The 12079-nt window shown below is 31.0% G+C and overlaps 1 long non-coding RNA gene across 1 annotated transcript in view; it reads right to left on the bottom strand.

Annotated features, from left to right (window-relative positions):
• LOC134739601 (uncharacterized) overlaps positions 1 to 5999 on the bottom strand; it is a 31702-nt gene extending 25703 nt beyond the window's left edge. The window contains exon 1 of the long non-coding RNA XR_010126430.1: positions 5936 to 5999. This is a non-coding gene — a long non-coding RNA (uncharacterized LOC134739601). The remainder of the gene's footprint in view (positions 1 to 5935) is intronic.
• Positions 6000 to 12079: the final 6080 nt, after the last annotated feature.

The following is a 12079-nucleotide window of genomic DNA, read 5'->3' as shown; positions in this document are numbered from 1 at the left end:
GCATGTCACTTTTTTTAAAACGTCAAAGACCCTAATCTGAAAGAGAACTCAATGCAAGGGACAAAGAAAAAAAAAAAAAAAAGGCTATCTCTTTGCCTCACAATCAAGAAAAAACAGTGAGCTTATAGTTAAAAGGACCAATACAAAACTTATAAAAATAAAAACTAAATTAGAAACATTGTGTTCAACTAGCCGTGCCTGAAAAGTCATAGTATGTATGTAAAAAAGGCTTCCACTGGGAAAAAGCGGGTAATCCAACAAATGAAAAAAACATTTAAATAAAAGTATGTATCAATATTAAAATGGTACACTACATTTAAAAAAACATGACGTAGAATAAGAGACATCGAAATATATTGCGATAATACTATTGAAGTTGAAAAATGAAAAATTCTTCAGGGTCCATGCAGAAAATATCAAGTCACTCATGGAGATGAGAGGTAGGCTTAGTCATATTGGCCATAGATTTTTTTCGTAACAAATTGCAGACACAAGTGAACGAATTATCTGTAGATCCAAGGAGAATATACGATAACACAAGAATACTATAAACAGCTTTTGTTGGCTTACATATAACAGCAAGACAAAAATATTCTTAAAACATAATGAACTCAAAGAATCTATATAAATCTATATACTAAGAGACCAATAATGATGTGCTCCGAATGTGCTATTTCCGGACAGAGATATATTTTGGTTATTTTATTTGACTCTTTTCCTTGCTTCTTAAAATAATGTTGACATATTAGTTTGTATAAAATAATTAAATGATTCTTCTGAAAAGTTTAAAATGTCATTTTAATGATTAGTATTCATTTTAGGGCTATAATTCAATTATCATAGTTCACATTTCATTTGTTCCTCGGTTATTTTGCTGTCAATCATATTGTCATGAATATACTTATCCTATATATAAAACTTTGTGTCACTGATTATTTCTAGGAACTGATTCTAAAAATTACTATTTCAAAGAATAATATTTTAAGATAATAATGAATTGCTTTACAGAGAGATTGTCTTCATTTACTCTTCTATTAAAAGTGAAATTCCCTGTTTAGCTTATTAAATATTATTATTTTTATCGTTCCTGAATGTTCGTGAATTATTGTTAATAAATCAATTTGATTTTAATAGCATTTATAATTAAAATTAAATATGTTTAATTTTTATTTTCTGGTCACATTCCTTGTGTTGTCTTCTCACATCCACTGTCTGTTACTAGAATGCTTTTAATAGGTTAAAGATACCAATTTTTAGTTGCATTCCTTATAATATTCCTAGTTCTTCATTTACATTTAATTTTAGTAATGTTCTTCAGTACCATTTATTTTTATTTAGCAATATATTAAATTTGTGTTATATTTTTAATCATTTCATTTCCTATCCACAAATCAGTTCAATATTGACCTGTATTTTATTCAGTTTTCCATTAATATTTTCATTTTATAACTTTGATACTTTAATCAACCTGAAATTTATTTTGAGATACAAGATAAGAAGAAAACATAATATGACTGTTTATAAGAAATAATCTTTTCCTCAGTACAGTATTTTGGACAATGAAATTTATTTTTTCATAATTATTCCTGGAAATTAATTTTTCCAGATAACTTGGCAAAAATTTTGGTAAGAGAAAAAATCACTACCATGGAGTTTTAATTTATTTTGTATAAACTAATAAAATATTTAGAAAGAATTGATTTTTTAAAATCTAGGGTCAAACTGTGATTATCCATACATTTAAATTTAATTGATAAATCTAAAAATTTTTGTAATTATTATTATACAATTAGTTTTTTTCTATAATTATTCCCATGTCGTTTTTGTGACTTTTTGGAGGAGCAATTGTAAATGAAATTATTTTTCCATCTTTGATTGATGACATAATTTATTTTGAGTATTTATAGTCAAAAAAATACTGAACTTATATAAATAACAAGTATTGACTGACTCTCTAAGGCTTATGTAATGTCTATATATCCATTAGATATAATAGATATCTATATATTATCTATATATATTACGTAAAGTTTTAGATAGGATATCTTCAACCTCACCCTTTTCCTTGAAATAATTAGAAACAGAACTCTAATTCTGTTTCATCCTTCACTGATCAGAATTGCCAGAATAATTATGAATGTTTCTGGTAAAAGAAAGTAAGATCATTTTATTATTAATTTGAATGAAAATGAACAATGATGTAGGTTATTTACTATTCACTATATTCATGGAATCTCTCTTACCCTAAAATAGCCAAATTTTTAATTACAGAGTAATTGAAATCTTCTAAAATGCCATTACAAAAATATAATTATGTTTACAAAATTTTCATTTGGAATGACTTGCTTCATATTACATATTCTCAAATATTAAATCACCTTTGTCATATTAGAACTAATTTTACTTATTTCTATAACATACTGCTGAATTATATTGTTAATTTTTTTAAAAATTTGAGTAAATATTAGGAATGATCTGTCATTTTCTTTTTATGTGTTTTGGAAATCATTAAGAGAAGCATTTTGTTAGTTTGAAAACATGAGAATTTATTATTTTGTGTTTTCTGCAGTTGTTTACACAGTATGATGATTTTTCTGATAGTTGAAATGTTCTGAGAATTTATCAGTTAACCCTTTAGAAAAATGTAAATAATTTGTATCTGCTCAGATACAGATTCATTTAAGTGAGATTTTAAAATAATAACCCAGATAGCAGTTAAATTTATATTTAATTTTGGATATATACCTTCTTCTCATACCTAATATTCTAATATATTTCATGTTCTCTCTCTCTTTGATGTCTGTGTGTGTATCCAATGATATGGGATTAATTTGAATTAATTCTACGTTTCTATTTTTTAATTTATCAGTTTCTGCTTTTATATTATTTTGCACAAAATTGTTTTTGTATGCTATTTTAAATAGTGTAATAGAATTTGTAGTTTTCTCTTTTTGGACTTTTTGTTCCAATTAATAATATAAACCATTTGGTATATTTGAACAGTTTCAAAATGCAACGTTCACATGTAATGTTTATTAAACAGGTTGGATTAATATTTCCTTAAACGTATTTAACCAAATTTCCTCCTTAAACCATACATTACTTTTAAAGGATCCAAGGTGGCCGGGCGTGGTGGCTCATGCCTGTAATCTCAGCACTTTGGGAGGCTGAGGCAGGCGGATCACGAGGTCAGGAGATTGAGACCATCCTGGCTAACAGGGTGAAACCCCGTCTAAACTAAAAATACAAAAAATTAGCTGGGTATGGTGGTGGGCGCCTGTAGTCCCAGCTACTAGGGAGGCTGAGGCAGGAGAATGGCGTGAACCCGGGAAGTGGAGCTTGCAGTGAGCCAAGACTGGGCCACTGCATTCCAGCCTAGCGACAGAGTGAGAATCTGTTGCAAATAAATAAATAAATAAAAGGATCCAAGGCATATATGATTGAATTAATCAAATCCGTAAGTCACAATACATTAGTATCATTAGTCCATGAATGCCCTTCTTTTCTTTTATTTTACTTACTTTTAAATAATATAATGAACATATGACAACTCAGCATGTGACACAAGAATTAAATGATCACCTTTAACTTATGTGAGATTTTCTTCTATGTGCTCCTTTACTATTCAACTCCTCTTCCTCCCAATATGTGTGTGTGCACTTGTGTATTTATTTACATTTTATCTATTTTCAAATTTTATATAAAGGTGATCATACTGCATGTGACCTTCCATCCAATACTATTATAAGATTGCCTATGATATTACACGTAACTATAATTCATTTATTATGTTTCTTGATGCATATTCTATTGTATGATTGTAATGCAATGTATTTATGTATTTATCATATTCTTGGGATTCATGATGTTTTAAGTTTTCTCTCTTCAAAAAAATACTTTTCTGAACCTTAATTGTACATGCTCCTTGTAGACTTCTGAAAGAGTTACTCTTGGATAAATACTTAGGAAACTATTAGGGTTATATGGGAAGCAAAAGCTCATTTTCACAAGACAATGCCAAATTGTTTTCCATACTGATTGTTCCAATTTATGCTCCTGCCAGTATAATTGACCTCTGTGATCCACATCATCTGTAAAATTCAGTATAGTCAGATTTAATTTCTGCCTTTTAAATGGGACTGAAATAGTATCTCATAGTTATCTTGAATTATACTTTTATTCTTACCAACGAGTTCAGCACATCATCATCTCTTTATTGGCCATTTGTATTACTTTTCTTACAAAATACCTGATTATGTCTGAATATTATTTCTATTCTTTTTACTTGTTTTCTGATGGTTCCATAAGAGTTCTCATATATTTTGAAATGAATGCTTTGTTGTCTACGTATGTTGCAACTATTTTATGTCAGTTTGTGTTTTGTCTTTTCATTTTCTCTGAAATGCGTTTTCATGACCTAAAGTTCTTAATTTTTATATAGTCAAATTTGTAAATCTTTTATGTATGATTGCTGCCTTGTTTCTAGTTAATGAAATCCACATTTTCCAACTCTTCTTATGGATAGTCACTTCTTTGCCCCAAAACCTGCCATGCCATATCTGTCATAAAGCAAAGTTCCTCATAAGTATGGGGTCTTTTTTGTGATTATCTGTTCTCTTCTACTGGTAATTGCCTATCTCTGAATGACCCCAACACAGTCTTAATATTTTGGTTTTATAAAAGGCTTCTTATCTACTTTTCTTCCCTCTTTTCTTTTTCTGGAGAGGTTTCATGTTTTTGATCCTTTGCACTTCCATGTACATTTTAGAAAGTTTATTGTTTCAAGAAGCTTGTTTGAGGTAGTTTGAATCTAGATTTAGGAAGTTTGACACATTTAAAATATTAAGTATGTCTATGCATGAACATTAAATATCTCTCAAGTTATATAAATCTTCATGTAAGAGTTATTCTGCATGGTAATTTTTGTGAATACTAACGGTTAGCATTATTTAAAGCTTTTATTAATTTACAGTTATTTTTTAATATTGTTGAAACAAAGATCCACATTTTGGGATTTATTGATTATTTTCTCTACCATTTTTTGGTGATAGATTTTTTCTATAAATATAGATATATTTGATGGCTTTGTATAGACATATATAAATGTACTTATATTAAAATTATATATATGACAAAAATAATCAATACACCTCTTTTTAAACTCCTTTGATTTTTAAAATATTGATGATGCTTTAAAGAATCCCACCAAACTCTTTATCTGTGTTCCATTGTTTGCAGCATTTTTATGTCATGAAGCTATCTTGTTTCAAGAAAAAATATTAATAATTTTTCAGCTTCATTGAAGATTGTATTCATTTCTATGATATAAGATAAACATTTCTTTTTTTGGTTTACTATTATATGCTATGAATTATTCTTTAAGAAGAATTCACTCTGTTTTCTTATTTTTCTGGCGATAACCTCATATCCTTGACCAGCCTTTTATTTTAACTCTTTCTGATATATTACTGCAAACAGATGTAGTCGGATTGTTATTGAAGATGTATTTTTAGGTTTATATCTAGATTGTTAGCTTTTTGGAAGGAAGAACTGTCCTTTAGATGTTTTTGTATCCCCTGAGCAATCTCTACATTGTTCTGAATATTAGAGAAAGCCTTTAGAACTTTGATCTATTAATTCTGAAATAGCATCTTTTATGAATTGTCAATGTAAAAGGTTATAGTTTAAAAATCTTGGGACCTTTTACCTTAGATATTAGTTTGTTATTACAATGCCATTTAACCTGTCTTTCTTACACTGTCTCTAGGTAAAAAAGAAGGAAAATTGTGTTTCTTCATCAGGAAAACAGTCAGAGATTCCCAGAGTAAAGGCACTTAGTGAAAGGCTAGTTAACATTATTATGTCTTCCATAAAACTTAGCACAGGTGCTACCAGTTTTTCACAAAATAAATTTCCAGAGCCAGACAATACTTACTCATCATAGAAGTCACAGTTTACATTTTTGCTGAGATGGTATTAAAGCGTCACCTGATTCAAATCTAGGCAAGAACCAGAGAAATAAACGAATTGGTTAAGTCTGCTCAAGGTGACAAGCTGCCGGCTGGCAGACAAAGCATTTAGAAACCAGGCTGAAAATGCTACATCTAATTTTACCTAGGATGTAAGAAGAGATCCAGAAGACTGGTCTGTTTACTGGCAATGAAACACGTATTCCCACGCTTAATTCTTAGATCATCTGGGAAGTGAAGGGCTTGTAGAGGAAGAAGGCAGCTTATTTCCATGGATGTTTACCAAATTATTATGAAATTGTGTGTGATATAATGTAAAGTGTGACACAGAGAATGTCATATTTTTGTTACAAAAGTAAACGTTGTTATTTAAAATTTCTAACAGGGAAGAAAGCAAATGTTTAGCATTCTAAATTATATGACTGTATGTTCATTTTTTTTCTAACGACTTTCTATTAGAATATTCAGAAGGTTCAGAGGTATATTTCTTTCCATTGTTCATGTGCTGTGCACGCATACACATCTCATATATTCTGGTGGTAGAATAAGAATATGCTGCAGATAGAGAGGGCAGTAAAAAGTCTACAAGTTCTAGTGGCTTCACAAGGGCAATCTAAACTCTTCCAGGGAAAGGCCCACGATATAAAGTCTTGCTACACAGACAATGGTAAATCTTTCTACTTAGCTTTCTATTTTCTTTCAGGCTTTGATTAGCAGGCCATGTAATTATTCATTCATTTTTGGAGTTGTGTGGCCTCTAGTGGTATGTAGAAATATCATACAATGAATATTACAAACCTGAACATGTCTATCTCCCAAGATTGAGAATTCTAAAAGATGTTGAGTATTATTTTAACCTAAAACAATTAGATATACATTACTTTGACTTCATAGGATGTTCTTATTTGATAGTTTTAGATTTTGGTATCCTGTTTGGTCTAAAGTTGCTGTTATCTCTCTGTATATTTGTTAGAAAATTATGTGAAAATGATTATTCTGGTTTTCTTCATATTGTTTCTTATATTTTTCCCAGAGATCAGTGCCAAAATTTAGAATTTATAAGAAGAGATTTTCCTTGAATAATAAAAATTATTTTCAAGAGCGTAATCAATTTTTTAAATTTTGCTTAAGAGTTTTCTAGGCATTTTGTCTTTAACCCAAAATTTAGATGTAATTTATAGTGTATTTTTTAGATTACCTATTTTTTACCAAAAATTGAGACTTCTATTTACAAGCCTTAATACCAGATCTGACAGAATTAATGCGCTGATGGAGAGATAGCAAAATTAATCTCACTATATTGTGTTCGATATGAAAAACGGCCACTCACTTCTTGGTCCAGAATCACTATATGTTGAAAGATCTTAAATGGTAGGGTAATTAGGCTTGTGAATCAATTTACTAATGTGTTCATCAAGAAATATTGAACTAGCTAGTTCATATCTTCAAAATATATTACTGTTTCAACTTCATTCTATATTTTAGTAAATTGGATCTGTTCCCTATTCTGATAAAGAAAAAATAGTATTGATTCTAAGGGGGACTCCAACAAATAGGAAAAATGTACATCTTGCCACAATAGGCAGTTTGGCATTAGTGTCTTTCAACATGTGGCACTAAACGCAGTACAGGGATTACCACTGGGACTGCCAAAATTTTTTTTCTGTGACATTCTTCTTTTCTATTTTAAAACCTTCTTATAGATTCCAAGCCTTAAAAAAACACTGAAAGCAGATGGTAATATGTTCCACAGTTAAAGTATTTTCAAATTTATTACAAAGTATTCGCCTGCTGCTGGAGTTATTCACTAGACTACAGCTTTCAAAGACACTTCTCAATTCATCAGGTTTACTAGTACAATTCCCCTCAGGTTTTAATGAAGGAGTTTATAACTAGAGATTAGAAGATAAAGACAACGCTGTATTTAGTGAGAAACATGAGGTGATAAGAAAATACAAACTGTCTACTGATGCCCTTTGCAAGAGAAGATTATTCTGCAGCTTTATCACACTTAAACTTTATAAGTAAGCTGAAGAAAATGAAGCATAGAAATATGTGAGCTATTTACTGGCAGTTATTGAAAATGGGTTTTTGATTTAGTTGCCAACTGAAAATTCAGAATCAAAATGAAACCCTTTCATGGCCATCAGCAAATATGACTTTCTAAACAAGAATAATGAATATTGCCTACATAAATGATCCCCATGTTAATTCATCCAAGATCTTTTAGAGCCAGAATAGAACCATTTTAATAGAATTCTGATACTCTAACATTAAAAAGTCACTTGTATACACACATAAAACCATTATTATATAAAAGCCTGAGAAAAACAGCATTCCCATGCTGAAATTGACAAGGCGAGTGTGAATACTCTTTGAAAGAGCAAAATACTTGACAGTTGCCAAAATCCCTCAATTCTAATACTACCAAAGTATTTAGTGGTGGGAAAAATTGAACTCTATTTGTTTGGAAAAAGTTTCTGGGTTGAAAGGGAATGATAAGAAGGATATACTCTGAGGAAAGGGTTTATATATTGGGGTATATTTTTATGTCAATAGAGCGAGATGTCATGTTTGGGTTTCAATTTCATCTTATTCCTTTATCCATCAATATTTCTTGGCCATGTTGCTTCTTTTAATATTGCATTATTGATATTTTCAAATATGGATACAAATATAGAAATTAGTATTATGAAGTCTCACATCTACAACATCCATCTTCAACCATATTAATACCTTGTATCCTTTATTTGTTAAAGTCAAGACACAAAAAGTTTGGTTAAATAGACACAATATGAGACTAGCATCAGAAATTTCTAAGCCTTTTAGGGCAATGCTTAGCAATCACACCCCTCTACCCCAGCCAAATACAACTAGGACAAACACTCAAATATAGATTTTAGCTTTGTTCACAGCAGGGTGTTAAAGCTGAAAGGCAGGTTAGTTATTAATTTATTAAAACTTAAATACTAAGAATACTAGGAATTTTAGCTTTTATTTGCCTGCTACTATATGCTTTCTCTTAACCTTCTCTTTCCACATTTGAAAAATATATAAAGACAAGTAAACAAGTAGATAGATACACATACATAAGTGCTATGATAAACCAATATTTATACACATGTAAATACTAATATATAGCAAATTGATACATATCAGTTTATAGTTTTTATATATATAAACTATATAAACTTATTTTTATCTGTGTAAACATGTTTATTTATATGTTTATATATTTATATAACAGTGAAATTGTTATATTTATAAAACAATAGAATTATTTATGTATATTTGTATGTTTATATATGTTTATTTACATGGATACAAATATCAGTTTACTATAGCAGTTGGTAAAAGTTTTAAAAATAAAGTATTCTTAATACCAGAAAATTTGTATTTAGATTCCAAGCACCAAAGCTTGATTTTCTGCCAACCATTATACTACAGAGAAGTCCTCAAACTCACAGCCTTCATTTACAGACCTTTAGAAAAGAAAAGAGGAGGCTAGGCATGGTGGCTCGCCCCTGTAATCCCAGCACTTTGGGAGGCCGAGGCGAGTGGATCACGAGGTCAGGAGTTCAAGACCAGCCTGGCCAAGATGGTGAAACCCCGTCTCTACTAAAAATACAAAAAAAATTAGCTGGGCATGGCGGCGGGTGCCTGCAATCCCAGCTATTCGGCAGGCTGAGGCAGAGAATTGCTTGAACCCAGGAGGCAGAGGTTGCAGTGAGCCAAGATCGCGCCACTGCACTCCAGCCTGGGCGACAGAGCGGGACTACATCCAGTTTTCGTCAATATCTCAGAGTTATTTCTGGATTTAGTAATTCAGTGAAATTCAATTAAAATTTAAAGTTACTTGAAATGCTTACGAAGTTGGAGATAATATCTCTAAATCATCCCTAAATATCTCTAAATATTTAGAGATTTTTATTTATAAATATTACCTTCAACTTACTGTTTTATATAATTAAAAAAAATCATTTCCACGCAGGGTAGCATGAGTAGATCTCCCAGTTTTCCAGTGAAGAGCTCACCTGTCACATGTTTGTCTCAATGTGGAATAATATCAGAAAGAACACAAGACAAGGTCTTTGTTATGAATGGCCATATCTGCTGCCTCAGTGGGAGAAATTCTAAGATGAACCTCTGTGTTTTGATACTTCTGTATAGGCTTGAAGTAAATTTCTTCTCCTAAACCTTTCTTGTTTGACAAAGTTCAGCTTGACTTTCTAAATAAGATTAATGCTTATGGTCGACACAGATTATTCTGATGTCAGTCAATGCTCTGTTCTTTCCTCAGTTACTAAAACAATATTGGTACCGGCAGGTATAAAACACACTTTCCAACACAGGCAAACAGTGAGTTCTGTTTGGAATCTGAATTCAAATTAGGTCCCATATTAATTGCAAATGGTAAAAAACATTTGCTTTAGTTTCCTAATTAAGATTAATGATGGTGGTTTGAAGAGCTGATACTAAGACCCTGGCATTAACAGCAATCACTTTTCAACTGTGGCAAACATGCTTTTCTTTTGAAGTCCTTTATAGTCCAGAATAAGAGCTGGCAAGAAGGTGGTGTTGAGAGGTGCAGAAGATGCTGTAGCAGCATTTCTGAAGACTGAACCACAAATATATGGAACACACAAATTCTCAGAAAACAACATTGATTCAAGCAGCACATATCCATCCAAAACCTGCTCTCCAGAAAAAGAGCCCAGTATTCTGAAAAGCAAGGGACTCCATGTTCTTAAATGAGATTGTATTAAAAGTTACAAATAACTGGTAAAATTAAGTGTTTCCAATTAAAGTGCTTCTGGATATCTGTTGATTATGAGTGAGATGATTTACGTAGAGTGTACAGCCAGAGCACAGACACACCATCTGGAATTGCTAACAGAGAAACCCATAAAATCATCGATGTATTACATGACTTACTGTCAGGCCTCCATGGAGTAGGTATCATCAGATTCTAAAGCTTCACATTTGGATCACTTTAGAACTTGCTTAAGACAGAACATGTTTCATTCAAAAAAGCCCCTCTTTTTGGATTGTGTTGTGTATACTCTGAAAAAGAATTCCTCAGAGCTAGATGAAAGAAAATCTGGGGAAACTGCAACCAGTACGTTTTTCCTCCCAGCTGCTTTGTCAGTTTTAGACAACCGCAGAAATTATACAGTGGATTTTGTTCCACAATCAGTAACACACGTCATGTCTGAAAATATAGACCTCTTTGGAAAGATGATTGCTTGGTGCCCTTAGGATTTTGAGGTGGTGGTTAGCTTTTTTTTTTTTTTTTTTTTTTTTTTTTTTTTTTTTTTACAATTATAGGAACACAAGAGAGCTTTTGTGTGCCAAGACATACATGTCCTTTAGGCAAACAAAAGTGGAAAATTTTAGCACGTTTCACGTTAATAGAAACAGAATTGAATTTGCTTGAGTTCTATTTATGAATGGCATTATTTATACAGCTGTGAATTGTATTGAAACACGACAATGTGAGAAAAATCTACATTCATTGAATTAACCAGCTGACTTCTGGTTTTTTTAAATGGCTACTCATCATAAAATCTAAAACATCAATTTTTTTTTAAATATTGAAGGCTTTTAGAAAATGTTTCAAACTTTTTTTTTTGTTTGTTTGTTTTTTTTTACATATTTATTATACTATACTTTTTATCATTATTTTAGCCTGTACTCAGCAACCCTGTTGCCCTTCTTAAGGATACAGATATTCCTGAGGGTATGGACGTTTCAAACTTGTTTTATTATGGTATAACTGCTTTTGAAATGAATTGTATACTTTGACTAATTGTGTACCTTGACTTTCACACTTCAAAGGAAAGATACAATTCATTGTATACCTTAACATATCTTTCCTTTCAAATGTGAAGAGCTTTTTCTTCTCTAGCCCTAAATAAGGGAAGAATCATACTCTCCGACTCTAAAGTATCTCCTTAAATGTATTGGCTAGAGAGGACTTATGGGTCATTATCTGAAAATCATTCCCACAACATGTCCAGATTTATCATTCCCATAGCACATCCAGTTTTATTTATCCTTTTGAAATGGAAAAAAACATCTTTTCAGAACATTTAAATTATTTTAATTTT

The sequence above is a fragment of the Pongo pygmaeus genome, chromosome 4 (genome assembly GCF_028885625.2).
Source record: "Pongo pygmaeus isolate AG05252 chromosome 4, NHGRI_mPonPyg2-v2.0_pri, whole genome shotgun sequence".
Classification (NCBI taxonomy): domain Eukaryota; kingdom Metazoa; phylum Chordata; class Mammalia; order Primates; family Hominidae; genus Pongo; species Pongo pygmaeus.
Note: the sequence above shows the minus strand (reverse complement) of the source record. Positions and strands in the feature narration are given on the sequence as shown.